Source organism: Vipera berus (genome assembly GCF_964194415.1).
Source record: "Vipera berus genome assembly, chromosome: 6".
NCBI classification, from domain to species: Eukaryota; Metazoa; Chordata; class Lepidosauria; order Squamata; family Viperidae; genus Vipera; species Vipera berus.
In genome coordinates this window covers 21,745,043-21,761,134 of record NC_138208.1, presented here as the reverse complement: position 1 = coordinate 21,761,134, position 16,092 = coordinate 21,745,043, and positions in this window count along the sequence as shown.

The following is a 16,092-nucleotide window of genomic DNA, read 5'->3' as shown; positions in this document are numbered from 1 at the left end:
GATGCAGTAAAAGTGCTATACTTAATTTGCCAGAAAATTTGGAAAACTCAACAGTGGCCACAGGATTGGAAAAGATCAGTGTACATTCCAATTCCAAAGAAAGGCAGTGCCAAAGAATGTTCAAACTATCACACCATTGCACTCATTTCACATGCTAGTAAAGTTATGCTTAAAATCCTACAAACTACACTCCAGCAGTATGTGGATCAAGAACTACCAGAAGTACAGGCAGGATTTTGAAGAGGCAGAGGTACTAGAGATCAAATTGCCAACATACGCTGGATCATGGAGAAAACAAGGGAATTCCAGAAAAAAAATCTACTTTTGCTTCATTGACTATGCTAAAGCCTTTGATTGCGTGGATCATAACAAACTCTGGCAAGTTCTTAAAGAGATGGGAGTACCAGACCATCTTATTTGTCTCTTGAGAAACCTATATGCGAGTTAAGAAGCAACAGTGAGAACTGGACATGGAACCACTGATTGGTTCAAAATTGGGCAAGGCTGTATACTGTTGCCCTGCCAATTTAACTTATATGCAGAGCACATCATGAGAAAGGCAGGGCTAGATAAATCAAAAGTTGGAATTAAGATTGCTGGGAGAAATATCAACAATCTAAGATATGCAGATGATACCACTCTAATGGCAGAAAGTGAAGAAGAATTAAAGAGCCTCTTGTTGCGGGTGAAGAAGGAGAGTGCAAAAGTTGGGTTGAAACTTAACATTAAGAAAACCAAGATCATGGCATCTGGCCCTCTCAATTCCTGGCAAATAGATTGGGAAGAAATGGTGGTAGTGATAGATTCTATCTATTCATATTCTATTCTGAATATGAATATTTGTTAGCAGATGACTAAAACTTCTGAAAAAAAATCACTACAAGAAGGCAGGAATGCATAACAATCATTCATAAAATATGAAAAGATCAAATGCATGAACTTTATTAACCAGACATTTATACAAAGACAATTCATTTGTACCTTTGTTCTGTTATTGATTTCATTTAACATAACTCCCAGCCAGACTTGGAAATGCCACCATAATAAGTATGCAGAATGGCCTGTTTTGATAATGAAAATTCTGAAAGAAAACAAACAAAATCAGAGAGCACCAAGGATCCCACAGTTTAACCTTGAGCTATAAATTCTATTGAGACCTATGCAAGGCTGTACAAACTCTTCTTTAAAACTTTGGATAACTTATTAAATCAAGAAATTTAAAGAGACAGTGAGATTGCAGGCAGTAAGGTTATTGAGCATTACCAGGAATTCTTTCCCTTATTTGATTATTTGTAGATCAAGTATATTAATTTGCTCAGGAGAATACTCAAAATAGACTTACACAGGAAGCATTTTCATATTGCCCACAGAATAAGGCATACTGAATTTAAAAATCAATGAATGCTTACAATTGCTGGAGATCAGTGGTGGGTTTCAGTCAGTTCACATCACTTCAGCAGAACCGGTAGCTAATTTTTTGATGCCCAGGCCCAGAATGGAGTTCCAGAAGTGGCATCCACACAGAGAACTGGTTGTTCACAATTTGAATCCCACCACTGCTGGGGATGTGTATCTCAATCCAGGAGATGGATTCCTCCATCTCACTTCTAGTGGCATCAAAATGGCCAACCTATATCCTAGAAAAGGGCTGTTCTGAAGAACTTCCAACCAATGAGTAGACAAGATGAAATGAGAGTAAATATGTAACTTGATTCATCCAAATCAATCCACAGTTAAAATCCTCAACAACTCTACAGTAAATCTTAACTGAACCTGGTGGATCTTCTTCCAGGCCTGCTTGCAAATGAACTATTTATAATTTAATCTATAATCTAAATCTTATACGATGGCATTTATAATCTAATCTATAATCTAAATCTTACAAAATTATTCTTGAGGGGATAAAATGAAATGAAATGAAATTATTGTTATTGTTTGCCATTCAGCAATTTTCTTTGACATAATTTCTGTGATGCTTCTTTTACTGTATAATTATTTGAACTAAATGGATTTTGTTTTAACATCCATGATTTTTATTTTTTAATATTTTATATATATTAAAATATTTTGCTATTTCCTTAAGAATAATGATGTTGCAGAACAATAACTTGTTTTAATAGTTCATCAGCAGATGTAAACTAGCTAAAAAAGAAAAAGAAACGCAATGTTGAAAATAAAAAATAGAAAAGAAAGAAAATAAGAATGTAGTAAAGATAAAGAAAATAAATATATCACAACTGTAAACAATCTTAGAAACTTATTGCCTTCTTTTAAAATAGAACAAATAATCTTTTCTTCCAATATTCCATCTCTTATTTATAAATAAATCATTAAAGCCTTGCTGTAATTCTAGTAGTCTGTCATTTTTAAATCCACTTTGGGATCAAATCCCAAATCTCACATGTATCTCAATCTTGTCAGATACATGCTCCTTTTTATAACATGGAAATAGATTTATTTATTAAATTTATATTCCACCAATATCACTGTTTCAAGATAAATGAATTTATGAATAAATCTTATATAATTTTCTAAAAAAGTAATAAGAATAATATTGTAGTATAATTATTTTCTTGATATAAGTTCCTTCTTATAACATGTTATAAACATAGTCTATCTATAAAGACAGACACTCTTAAAATTAACTTCATAGTCCATGATAGACAAATATTTTTGTCTGATAGTATAATTGCAAGATGTAAACTATTTCAGGTAATTGTGATTTTGTCAGTCCTGATGATGTTCAAGTGGTGCTCCAGATGTTTTGGTATTGCACCTAAATCACCTATTACTACTGGTACTGTTTTTGCTTACTTTGCCATAGTTGCTCCACTTCTATTTACAGATCTTTTCATTTGGTGATTTTCTGCAGTTGTTTCCTCTTCTATTATTCTTTGGCATGATTCCTACAATGCTTTTTCAATATGTAATGGAATTATCTGAGATAGGTAAATGGATTTATGTATAAAGCTCCATGAATTTTTTTCTTGTATAATTAACTAAAAAAAACCCTCTTTTGCTAAGAATAATAACACTGCAGCACAATAACTTTCTTGTTAATAGTTCATCAGCATATATCCCTATTTAAACATCAGACTACATTTATCTTGGGAGTACATGTCTGTGGATTCTTGTCATTAGAAGCAAAGGTGTAGCAAAGAAAAAGATCTGGTTTATTTAATTGATTGAGAATGTATACAAGCCACAACTTCCTTAACCATTTTGCTTAATAAGTCCAAACTGGCTGGGATGGCATTTAGCAACAACCAAGCTGTCTGTCTGGAGCCATTTAGGTTCTCAAATTAGAATTTAGCTGCTCTGTATTATGTTGTCCTGACCATAGCAGGTCCATAGATTTTCAACATCAGCAGCTTTAGGGGATATGGATTCAACTCCCAGAATTTCCCAGCCAGTATGCTGCCTCAGGAATTCTGAAAGTTGAAGTACACACACCTTAAAGTTGAAATTACAGGAATAATTCCAGGAGATGTGGAAGCTTTACCTGATGCAAAATGAAGCAGTTAGGCTGCTAAGCTAACTGCATGATACCAAGAACATCAGGTGTTCCTAATAGAATTTCAGGTAATGGTTTTAATTTTAAAGCTTTCAATGGAGCTGACTGTTTGAGGAGCCACTATTTCAATATGAACTTGTCTGACAAGCAAACTCAGAAAAGTAGGCAGTCTTTAAATCAGGGGTCTTCAAACTTAGCCCTTTTATGACTTGTGGACTTCAACACCCAGAATTCCTCAGCCAGTGTGGAGCTGAGTGTGGAAGTGGTCTGGAGCCTGTCATCTCTGCTGGGTCTCTACAGCTGCTCCATTCCTGCAGGTGGATCTCCATCTGGTTAGCTGCTCCCCACTGCCAGATGGGCCTGGGATTCCCTTGTCCTCAGCCCCTGGACTCTCCACTCACTCAGAGATGACTTGTTTCCTCCCCATAAGGCAGTCCTGGTTCCATCTCCTCCCCCTCTTTCTTCTTCAAACCAGGATCTGATGAAGCCATGACACTGCTCGACTGAAATTTAGTATGTCTCTTCCTTTTTCTAATAGCTTTCCTAGAAAGATGAAAACATTAGGTTCATGAGATTACACTTATATTGCATCTATTTTGCTATTTTGCATTCCCACAAAGTTCAGGTTTCAAAATCCAGATGTTGTAAGGTTCATCCTAAAGCCAGAATTTCATTTTATTTCAGGTGACATTTTGAGATTTCAAGTTAACATAATAATCATTTGAATAATGGTAGATTGTTAGCCTGACCTAACTTTTAAGTGAACAGTCATCTGAATATAGAGGAAGTTTGATCTCTGCATTTATCTTTGAATATAATAATATCTCTAGCATATTACAAAGAAAGACAGGGCAAAAGGAATGAGTTCAATATAAGGCAGATAGACATAGAAGAAATGGACATTTTTAGAAGGTTTTTTTTTTAAAAAAATGCCTCATTTGAATTGTAGAAAGTGAATGTGGCAAATATCTTTCTGGGGAATGCAGACATCATGGTGAGAAAATAATTCTTATAACAAGGTTCCAAGGTGCACATACCTCTAAAGACAGCATTCGGTTTCCACTAAGCATTATTTTGATTTTATAGCTCAAGGGCATCCTTAGAAATAAAGATTGTGCCATGGGCTGATGCTTCCTTTTCCCTCAAACAAATCTTCTATTTTCTAAAATATATTAAAAATCTAAATAGCATGGATGTGTAGGGCTTCAGTTCCACCTTTAGAAAAAAGGTGAGGGTCACTTGTTTGCCACTCTTTAAAGCAGCCATTGCTTTTCTCATATTTGTGCAGAATCCAAAATGTTGCATGGCTAAATAAATAGAATAAATACAGCAGAGAAGCACAAGGAAATGCTACTAAATCTATGATTTTATGTTATGAACCCTAGTTTTAGAGTGTATCACACTCCTGAATTTCCAATCCTGTAAAACATTACTTGTCAGACAAAACTGCCATTTAATGCCATAATTTCTACATTAAAAACTTTTAAGCATTCTAAGATTCTTCAGAATGTTATTTGGAAAACTAGCACAATTTCTTTTCTCTGCACTGGGGAGCAATAAAAAAATTAAGCACCTTGTCTAGCTGCCCCCCAGCTTTCTTTATTTCTTTCAATTGACTTGAAGGAATTACATTTTTTTAAAAAAAATGCAAGTGTTTTAAATTGTCTTTAGATCACACTGTTAGGGTAGCTATCCACATTGCCCTTCCTACTTTGGACAATAAACCACCAGCAGCTAGCATTTGTCATAATCACATTTTTGTTATTTAATCTTGCAAACAGTGCACTTCATAGCTGCCCTTCAGAGAGAAACACCCTGAATTTTAGATAAAGGTAATCATTCTGTCATTCTCAGCTCGCAGGAGAGATGATATGACAGATGAAAATTCTTGCAAGGAATGATAACCTGTGTATGTCAAAATAACTGAAACTTGTTATGCGTTGTCAGATAACTGCCGTGATGATGAAAAGAGGAAATCAGCTTTAGACAAGAAAGAAGAATGTTTTGCTGCTTTAGAGAGTTATTAGGTTTATGCCAAATAAAAGGAAAATCCACTGGGCAGAGATGGCATGAATCTGTGTATATATCTAGAGCCATAACTTCTACAAATCCAAAGATGTCCTCAAGAATTCTAATATTCTAATGCCCTTTTTTGTACATATAAGTGACTTCAATCCATAGCTAGTGATAGCCTTCAGAGCAGAATTTGAAAACTGATATAATCAATTGAAAGCTGAAGTGTGCCTAGAATGCCTTATCATGGTCTGGAGGAGATGAAGAATATCTATTACCCATAAGATCTTTGAATTTTGCATCTGAAACAGATTTCTGACTGTTTTCACAGAACCAAAACATGAAGACAAAATGCCTGCTAAGAATTCAGATGCATTTGCTCTTTGGACTTGGTCCATTTCAAAATGAGTAGGATTTGTGAAACCTTCCAAAATGGCTTCCAAACCAAATGATTTATACTACTAAGAGGCAACAATTTCATTCTAAAAAAACCAAAATTCCATGACATTTCTAAAAATCTACATAAAATTCATTTTGGGGGGTTTAGGATAATTATCCTTTTAAAAAAGAATTAAATGATCTGAAATGACCCTTCCTTCCTTCCTTCCTTCCTTCCTTCCTTCCTTCCTTCCTTCCTTCCTTCCTTCCTTCCTTCCTTCCTTCCTTCCTTCCTCCTACCTATCTACCTACATCATGGTTTCAGAGCACAAATATTATCTCTACTCCTGTCTCCAGGCCAGACAAATGATCTCTAGTACAGGGGAAGGAAAATATTATCACTACTTTCATTAGATAAAGAAAGTAGGGTCTCCCCTTATAGAATATCCTGGACATAGAACAATACCATACAATTGTAGCTGGTTTTTCAGGATAAAATCCCACATGATTTATAATATTGCTATATTGCTATAATATATATTGCTATATATTATCATCAAAGTTTTATGTTTGGGCATTATGGAATTTGTACATGACAATAGCAATATTTTCTATTCTAGCATCATACATAACAAGATTAACTTTGCTGGTTGGCTGTTATGACATGATTTGTTGATAATAGTAAACGATAAATGAATACAAATCTACACTGATGTCTCTTCAAATATAATCTATAGTTATTCAGATCTAGGCATTTGAACAAATTTCATTAGCAAAGAATGTCAAAGGACTTTAGTAAAATCCCATACAAATTCTGAGATGAAAGAATTTAACAGGAAATACACAGAAAATATAAATGTACTCACCATTTTTTTTCCAATTAAGGTTTGTTGATCCCTTATGTAGTATAAGCTTACTGACTTACTTTGACTTATGAAGGGCCTAATGTTCATCTTTGCAATATCTCTAAGTATAATTTGTAACCCACTTGTCTTTCAAATGAACTTTAAAAACTATAGTTCTTTCCTCTAGGTTAGATAGACAATGACAGGGCAGCATTACCAAATAATCAGCCTTCCCATTCCAACTTTTTTTAAAAAATAAATTAATAATGAGAGAGAGGGAGAAGAGGAAAGGAGAGAGAGAGGAAGGGAGGGAAAGAAGAAAGAAGCTAATATAAAAAATGACTGAGAGAATATTTTCTTTAAAATGTCTAACTTTCCAAAACTAGTAATGTCAAATAATTTTAATATATTTTTATTAATAATGTATGATGTTTCACAATTAAAATGTATTCTGGAAATATATTTACAATATACTGTATAAAGGTAAAGGTAAAGCTTCCCCCGCACATGCGTGCTAGTCATTTCCGACTCTAGGGGCCGGTGCTCATCTCCGTTTCAAAGCCAAAGAGCCAGCGCTTGTCCGAGGACGTCTCCGTGGTCATGTGGCCGGCATGACTAGATGCCAAAGGTGCACGGAACACTGTTATCTTCCCACTGTAGTGGTCCCTATTTTTCTACTTGCATTTTTACATGCTTTCAAACTGCTAGGTTGGCAGAAGCTGGGACGAGTAACAGGCGCTCACTCTGTTACACGGCACTCATGGGATACTCTCTCTGATGACTCAGATAAGGTTGCTAAATGCTGGTCAGATAAAGTGCCAATAGCCATGGATTTTAGTGAGAATATCAACGTGTGGTATTTCAAAATAATTCTTTATTCCAGAACGACCTAGATTTCTCCAAGATGAAATGCCAATTAGCAAGAATTTTGATCATTCTGAGGGACCTTGATAGACTTTCAAGTAACAAGACACCAAGTTGAGGGGCTTTATGCCAAATCCTGCACTTTAAGATTGAGTATACTCCAGATGTTTTTGACCACAATTCCTTAAATCCCTTGGTAGTGGTTATAGATGGATAGAACTAAGGTTCAAAAGACAGGAAGGCCATTTGGTTGCCTACTTTTCACATAGAAGATGATGAAGGGTCCATTCATTACTAGCCTTAATCAAAAACAAAAATGGTCCTGCCAACATATGTAGAAAAAAGAGGGTGATATTTACTGTAGTATGTTTCTGCCCAAAAAACCTGCTGAGAACCACATTTTTCTCTTTCACTTTCAAAAATAAAGGTGTATGTTGAAATCAATATATACAGAATCTCAGAAGGGTATGGCTGACTGATGAAAACTAATAAGTTTGAAATGCATATCAGTCTCCCTTAATTCTTTGTTAGCGATTTAAAATTTACACACACATATATATGAGCTGTCACCAGTGTGACTACTGCCTGTCGATGGCCTTCAGGATAGGCTGACACAGGAGATAAAGATTTGTCCCATGTTTGGGGCCTAGCAAGGTAATCTAATAGTTAACAAGCATTTGCCATTTTATATATATATATATATATATATATATATATATATATATATATATATATATATATATATATATATATATATATATATATATATATGATGACGGATGGGATTCCGTCGAAACGTTGCGCCTACAACTTTAGTTCTACGCAGGGAAAAACCCGAATAACCAAAGATCCACATATATATATATATATATATATATATATATATATATATATATATATATATATATATATATATATAATGTTTGTTAAGCATTCTTTGTTATCAAGCCAAAAAATGTACACACACATACACACACACATATATGAACACACATTCCTTTGTCCAAGAATATTGCTTTCAATCTGAATATCAGAAGGAAGTGTTGTTGCAGACCTAACATTATCTGAAAATAATATTGATTTGTTTTATAGGGACATGGCTTTTTCTTTTCACGTTGCTGTTTCCATTTATTGAAAATAATAAAGGTCTGCTTGGAGCTCACCACCTGCCATCATTCAAAAAGTGCCAATGAGTCAAGTATTTTGTTCTGATACCCCAAGGCTGATTTAAAAGAAGAATAAAACTGGCATTGTCACAAACGTCATAGGATAGACGAAGGATTTTATGGAGCCATTTTATGGAGATAAAATGTCACTAGGTTTTATGTACTGAGACATCTGCATATTTCTTCACAGCTGAGTCCTCTTGATGAAGGTTGATCATGCATTTAATTTTACAGATCTCTCTTCTGGTAAGTTCTCTGCACAAGACTAAATGTCCCATTAAAGTTTCTCCTTTCCTTTTGTGTTCTTAGACAGAAATGTTGCCTGTAGACATGATGTATCCTTTTTGGAAAGTAGAATGACCTCAAGGTTTTGCTGCTTGTTTCATTCATTCCAAAAGTATGAACTTTTCTAGAATCTAAAATGGTCAGTGAAATCAATCAAATAACTATTCTTCCTTCCCCAAATATATTAAGACAAAATCCTGGCTAATAAAAAAGTATTTAAATCAAGAATACCAAACACAATATTTCTACGTCGTCATGTATTTAGTTTTAAAATTTTAATTTTTTTAATTGAAAAGTTTTACAGTACATTTTATTTTTAACAAAGCAAAACAAAACCCCTCCCAACCCCCTCCCCTCTTCCCAACCCTCCCCAACACCTCCCTCCCTTCCCCTCCCCCCTCCCCGACTTCCCAGAGCTAAATACAAGGTATAACAGTAAAAACAATCATAATCTACCATATGCAAACAGCCATAACTATTACGTCTGTCGCACTTTAACTCTTATAAAATAACTACAAGCAATATAAATATCACATCAATACTTATTCAAATGCTAAGTGAAACTTTTTATTCCCATATTTATTCTGGATGTAATCAATCCATTTTTTCCACTCCACAATATGTCTCTGTTGCGAATGGTCTTTCAAGTACGCTGAGATCTTTGCCATTTCCGCCAGGTTGGAAACTTTTAAAGTCCATTCTTCTATAGTCGGCAGTTCTTCCTTCTTCTAATATTTTAATTTATTATAAGTATATATAACATTATAGATGAATATACAGTAGAGGTGACAAATAGATTTAAGGAATTAGATCTGATAGACAGAGTGCCTGAAGAACTATGGACAGAGGTTCGCGACATTGTACAAGAGGTAGCAACCAAAACCATCCCAAAGAAAAAGAAATGCAAGAAAGCAAAATGGCTGTCTGAGGAAGCTTTGCAAATAGCTGAGGAAAGGAGGAAAGCGAAAGGCAAGGGAGAAAAACATAGATATGCCCAATTGAATGCAGAATTCCAGAGAATAGCTAGAAGAGATAAGAATGCCTTCTTAAATGAACAGTGCAAAGAAATAGAAGAAAACAATAGAATAGGGAGGACCAGAGATCTTTTCAAGAAAATTGGAGAGATGAAGGGAACATTCCATGCAAAAATGGGCATGATAAAGGACCAAAATGGCAGGGACCTAACAGAGGCAGAAGAGATTAAGAAGAGGTGGCAAAATTACACAGAAGAACTATACAAGAATGAGCTTAATGTCCCAGATAATCACAATGAGGTGGTCACTGACCTCGAGCCAGACATCCTAGAATGTGAAGTGAAGTGGGCCTTAGAAAAGCTGAGCAACAACAAAGCTAGTGGAGGTGACAGTATTCCAGCTGAGCTATTCAAAATCTTAAAAGACAGTGCAGTAAAAGTGCTATACTCAATTTGCCAGCAAATTTGGAAAACTCAACAGTGGCCACAGGATTGGAAAAGATCAGTTTACATTCCAATTCCAAAGGAAGGCAGTGCCAAAGAATGTTCAAACTATCGCACCATTGCACTCATTTCTCATGCTAGTAAAGTCATGCTTAAAATCCTACAAGCTAGACGTCAGCAGTATGTGGATCGAGAACTACGAGAAGTACAGGCAGGATTTCGAAGAGGCAGAGGAACTAGAGATCAAATTGCTAACATACGCTGGATCATGGAGAAAGCTAGGGAGTTCCAGAAAACATCTACTTCTGCTTCATTGACTATGCTAAAGCCTTTGATTGTGTGGATCATAACAAACTGTGGCAAGTTCTTAAAGAGATGGGAGTACCAGACCATCTTATTTGTCTCTTGAGAAACCTATATGCGGGTCAAGAAGCAACAGTGAGAACTGGACACGGAACCACTGATTGGTTCAAAATTGGGAAAGGAGTCCGGCAAGGCTGTATACTGTCACCCTGCCTATTTAACTTATATGCAGAGCACATCATGAGAAAGGCAGGGCTAGATGAATCAAAAGTTGGAATTAAGATTGCTGGAAGAAATATCAACAACCTAAGATACGCAGATGATACCACTCTAATGGCAGAAAGTGAAGAAGAACTAAAGAGCCTCTTGTTGCGGGTGAAGAAGGACAGTCTTGAGCATGTTATCTGGACTGAGTTTGATCTAGTTTCCCCTGATGAGGTGGACAGGATCATGGGGAGGCTGAGCTCCACCACTTGTTTGTTGGATCCGTGCCCCTCCTGGCTGGTTAATGTGGCCCAGGAGGAGACACGAGGCTGGTTCCAGGCAGTAATAACTGCTTCTTTGAAGGGGGGGTGTCTTCCCCGCCGCCTTGAAGGAGGCGGTGGTGAGACCCCTCCTCAAAAAGCCTGTCCTGGACCCGGCTGTTTTAAATAACTATCATCCAGTCTCCAACCTTCGCTTTTTGGCGAAGGTTGTTGAGAGTGTGGTGGCACATCAGCTTCCTCTGTTCCTGGAGGAAACTGATTATCTGGACCCGTACCAATCGGGTTTCAGGCCCGGACACAGCACGGAGATGGCATTGGTCACACTGGTGAATGATCTCTGGCGGGCTCGGGACAGAGGTTGTTTCTCTGTCCTAGTCCTATTAGATCTCTCAGCGGCTTTTGATACCATCGACCATGGTATCCTACTGCGGCGTCTCAGGGGTTTGGGAGTGGGAGGCAACGTTTTACGGTGGTTCTCCTCCTATATCCTGGGCCGCTTGTAGTCGGTGTTGACGGGAGGGCAGAGATCCGCCCCGAGGCCTCTCGTTTGTGGAGTTCCTCAGGGGTCGGTTCTCTCACCCCTCCTGTTCAACATCTATACGAAGCCGCTGGGTGAGATCATTCGTGGTTTCGGGGTGGGGTATCATCAGTACGCTGATGATACCCAACTTTTTCTCTCCACCCCGAACCAACCCAGCGATGCCCTCGCCGTGATGTCCCGTTGCCTGGAGGCGGTCCAGGTCTGGATGGGGAGAAACAGGCTTTGTCTAAATCCTGCCAAGACTAAGTGGCTGTGCATATCGGCATCTCGAGTTAACCAGACTATTCCACCTTTAACGATGGGGGATGAGGTGTTACCCCCCATTGATAGGGCTTGCAACTTGGGCATCCTCCTGGATTCGCGGCTCAATTTTGAAGATCATATAGGAGCCGTGACCAGGGGGACTTTTGCCCAGGTTCGCCTGGTGCGCCAGTTGCGACCCTACCTGGACCGAGATGCCCTACGCACAGTCACTCATGCACTCGTGACCTCCCGTTTAGACTACTGCAATGCTCTCTACATGGGGCTGCCCTTGAGGACCACTCGGAGGCTTCAGCTGGTGCAGAATGCGGCTGCGTGAGTTGTGATGGGGGTTTCCCGATACTCCCATGTAATGCCTGTACTCCACGAGCTGCATTGGCTTCCGGTTGCCCTCCGGGTGAGATTCAAGGTGCTGGTGATGACCTATAAAGCCCTAAATGGCTTGGGTCTGGGATATCTGAGGGAACACCTGCTGCCGGCATCAAGTTCCCTTCATCCAGTGCGCTGCAACAGGGAGGGTCTTCTCAGGGTGCTGCTGGTAAAAGATTGCCGGTGGATAACACCCAGGGGGAGGGCCTTCTCAGTGGGTGCACCTGCCCTCTGGAACCAGCTGCCTGTGTAGCTTAGGACTGCCCCTGACCTTTGTTCATTTCGCCGGGACCTGAAGACCTGGCTCTTTGAGCTCTCTGGCCCAGGCTGAGAATTTTAATTTTAATTGGGGTTTTTACTTTTGTTCAGGGATTGATTTAATCTTCTTTTAATTGTTTTTTAACTTTTGTATTCCTCGTTTTAAATACCCTGTAAACCGCCCTGAGTCCTTCGGGAAAGGGTGGTATATAAATCCAATAAAATAAAAATAAATAATAAAATAAATAAATTTGCAGACAACACCAAGCTGGCAGGAATAGCCAACACTCCAGAAGATAGGCTTAAGATACAGGAGGATCTGAACCAACTGGAACACTGGGTGCTATCTAACAAAATGAAATTCAATGGTGAAAAAAGTAAGATTCTACATTTAGGCAAGAAAAAACAAATGTACAGGTATAGTATAGATCAGGGGTAGGCAACCTTGGCTCTTTTATGACTCGTAGAGTTCAACTCCCAGAATTCCTGAGCCAGCTGTGCTCAGGAATTCTGGGAGTTGAAGTCCATGAGTCATAAAAGAGCCAAGGTTGCCCACCCCTGGTATAGATGGTACCTTGCTCAATAGTAGTAACTGTGAGAGGGATCTCAGAGATCTCAGAGTCCTAGTGGACAATCACTTACATATGGGCCAGCAGTGTGCTGCAGCTGCCAAAAAAGCCAAGGTTGGATTAACAGAGGGATAGAATCAAGATCACGTGAAGTATTAATACCACTTTACAATGCCTTGGTAAGGCCACACTTGGAATACTGCATCCAGTTTTGGTCACCAAAAAATAAAAAATATGTTGAGACTCTAGAAAGAGTGCAGAGAAGAGCAGCAAAGATGATTAGAGGTCTGGAGCGTAAAACATATGAGGAGCAGTTGCTGGAACTTGGTATGTCTAGTTTAACGAAGAGAAGGATGAGGGGGGACATGATAGCAGTATTCCAATATCTCAGGGGCTGCCACAAGGAAGAGGGAGTCAAGCTATTCTCCAGAGTGCCTGAAGGCAGGACAAGAAGCAATGGATGGAAACTAATCAAGGACAGAAGCAACCTAAAACTAAGGAGAAACTTCCTGCCAGTTAGAACAATTAACCAGTGGAACAACCTGCCTCCAGAAGTGGTGAATGCTCCAACACTGGAAGTTTTTGAAAAGAGACTGGACAGCCATTTGTATAGGTATAGGGTTTCTTGCCCAAGCAGGGGGTTGGACTAGATGACCTCCAAGGTCATTGTTGTTGTTGTTGTTGTTGTTGTTGTTGTTGTTGTTGTTGTTGTTATTATTATTATTATTATTATTATTATTATTATTATTATTATTATTATTATTATTTTAACTAAATGTTTACAAGGATTCATAAACAACATTAAGAGCTCAGTTTAATGTAGAAACATGGTGGAATGAATTTAAAAGAGAACATCTATCATGACATCTATCTTTCTAAAATGTTCTACTAGATCAAGCTTATTGTTGTTTCCTGAATCTCTCACTGTGCAGTATCAGAAGCATTACTTAAGTCAACAAGTTATTTTTGTATTTAATCATCTTGTTCAATGAAAGAGGGAAGAGGACATTGGTCCATCATTATGTTTTGTAATAGTATTGACTTCAGGGCAACTCAAAAAAGAAAGAATTGGATTTAGAGCAGGGGTGTTAAACATTGTTGACTTTAGGACTTCAATTCCCAGAATTCCCCAACCAGCATTTTGAAGTCCATAGGTCTTACAGTTTCCAAGGTTGGATATTCTTGATTTTAGGGTTCCCTAACTAGTTCCCAATAGATTATATCTATGCCAGACCTTAATGAGATTTTGTCACATTTAATATGGTTTTATGCAGATACACAGTTGTTATTTATAATTTTTTTCACCTTCCTTGCTTGTAACTCATTAACAAGGATGGTAGTTTGTAATGTGTTTTAATGTCTAGCAAGATTCTAAAATATGCCTGTCATAAACATTTCTTGAAAATGGATTGTAAGGGATAATTCAAGGAAAAGAGCTGGACCAGAGGGATCTACTATATAACTAAAGTGAAACTGTTCTGATACAATTAAAATTTTCAGCAGCAAATGTTGTCTCCTATTTCCATTCTATTCAAGTGATAATAACACTAATTTGAAAAGTTGTGTGTAGTTTTATTCACTAAACTGCAGTTCATATAGCAGCTTAATGACAATGAAATATTAAACCCCAAATGATATTGCAATATATTTGATAAGCCCTTGCTTTTTATTTGTCTGATGCACTTTGTCAGTCAGACATTAAAAAAATCATGTTATATGATAACCATCATCAGAAAACAACCCTGACTAATTTAGACCAACATTCTGGTTTGTTAGCCAAGAATCAATGCTGTAGAACAGACATGTCAAACACAAGGCCCGGGGGCCAGATCCGGCCCGCGAAGTGGTTTCATGTGGCCCATGAAGCCATCCTGGAAACTGAGGGAACGGCCCCCACTGCCTTGGCCCTGGCCCAGAGACCCTCCTTCCACCAGAGACCCTCAGATCTGTCCCACTCCTGCCCAGGCCCCCATAGGCACCCTTGATGCGAACGATGTAGAGCTAGCCACGCCCACCCAGTAGGCCGTATGCACTCTGGCCACACCCGCCCAGTAGGCCACACCCACCTGGCCCCCTGAGGGCAACCACAATACTGATGCGGCCCTCAATGAAATTGAGTTTGACACCTCTGCTGTAGAACAAAGCATAGAATATCATAAAGTAAAGTAAAGGTAAAGGTTCCCCCACACATGCATGCTAGTTGTTTCCAACTCTAGGGGCCAGTGCTTATCTCCGTTTCAAAGCCGAAGAGCCAGTGCTTGTCCGAGGACGTCTCCATGGTCATGTGGCCGGCATGACTAGACGCCAAAGGTGCACAGAATGCTGTTATCTTCCCACCGTAGTGGTACCTATTTTTCTACTTGCATTTTTATGTGCTTTAGAATTGCTAGGTTGGCAGAAGCTAGAACGAGTAACAGGCGCTCACTCTGTTACACGGCACTCGGGATTCGACCCACCAAACTGCCGATCTTCTGATCGACAAACTCAGCATCCTAACCCACTGAGCCACTGCGTCCCTTTAGAATATCATAGCAGCGTCTAAAAGTGGGCATTTGTGTTTTTAGGGACTTCTAGTTTACCTGGAACTTTGAGAATCAGTTTTTATCTGTCCCAATTTTACTTCTTTTCTTTCCACTCCCAAATATTGACACTTGCCTAAAAATAGGAAAAGAGGCATGTGATAATATGGAGTCTTGCCAATGTTAACTTGAAACAAAGTGTTTTGAAAAATCAGACATTTCCTAGAAAGAATGGCAAGATTCTTTATTCCTAAATGATGACAGTTAATTTCATCATCTGCTAGAACCTTGTGTGTGTGCCTGTG